The sequence below is a fragment of the Halyomorpha halys genome, unplaced genomic scaffold, assembly GCF_000696795.3.
Source record: "Halyomorpha halys isolate HHAL.00 unplaced genomic scaffold, Hhal_1.1 Scaffold614.1, whole genome shotgun sequence".
Taxonomy (NCBI): domain Eukaryota; kingdom Metazoa; phylum Arthropoda; class Insecta; order Hemiptera; family Pentatomidae; genus Halyomorpha; species Halyomorpha halys.
Genome location: NW_027111364.1, coordinates 297834 through 298961, shown reverse-complemented (window position 1 = coordinate 298961; position 1128 = coordinate 297834). Strand labels below are relative to the sequence as shown.

The 1128-nt window shown below is 31.8% G+C and overlaps 1 protein-coding gene across 2 annotated transcripts in view; it reads right to left on the bottom strand.

The window, feature by feature from the left end:
• The window catches only part of Mnat9 (microtubule-associated Nat9), a 7402-nt gene that overhangs the window by 5030 nt on the left and 1244 nt on the right, over nt 1-1128 (bottom strand). The gene's annotated exons all lie outside the window — the stretch shown is intronic.

Sequence of the window (1128 nt, the reverse complement as noted above, 5' to 3'; positions counted from 1 at the left end):
AAAAGGAATAAATGAGAAATTTTTTACCAACTTATACTTTATAAAAACATTTAGATTTTCAAGCAATGAATTAACTTAAAACACTTTTACAAAACCATTCTTTTGCATATTTAAAAATATTTTACATTTAAAAAATTTATTTCAATGCCCTACAACACTATACTTAGGAGAGCAAAATTCCCTTAGCAATGGAAATTCTCATCATAATACACTAACTTAACAAAAACATTAACGCAATCTCTTCATACAGAACAATAAGTTTGCTCCAGATTATTCAAAAAACTCTTATACATAAGACTGACTGAGATAGTTAAAGAAAAACAAATAATAAAGAAAACCACCAATTTGGTTTTCGAACATTTCACTCATATACGCATAAATTACATAGAGTTTCTGACTACATTTCATCAGATCTGGAGCAAAGGCAATATGCAGCTGATGTATTATTTGATGTAGCTTAGGCATTTGATAAAGTATGTCATGAGGGACTTGCCTAAGACTGACTTTCGTTAGAAGGATGACTCCTACTAGATCTTCATGTAAAGCAGATGCGACTTACGTGATATAAGTCTAGAGCTCCTTGCTCTTTTCTTCACAGACAATCTGCCCTAAAATTAAGAGAGCAACTTCACAGGTACACCTACTTACTGAAACCCATTTGGAGAATATGCTTCACAAATAATATAGGACAGCCAAAAAAACTCACATTAACAAACTACAAACTTTTCAATCAAAAACACTACCTCAGATTATGCAATTTTCAAGGTACGTCATTTACAGAACACTGCACACAGACTCCTGTACAAGACCACATTAAAACATCTTACATGAAAAACTATCTCACTAAACCAATAAACTAGTTCAAGATATGCTAACACAAACTTTTCCGACAACATGTACCAAAGACAAAAAAGGAGCTGGATGAGGGATCTTCTTAGTTAATTAATAAAGCCAATTACTGTCAGGAGGAGATACCAATGGGTACCAAACTCTACAATACCATTTTTGCAATTTTATAAGATATGACATTTGCTGGTTATCTTAAGTCTGAAGACATGTGTGAATTAATAAATAAAGTCAATAATAATAAAATGGGTACTAACTTTCTTCATCATTCAACCAGGTTTG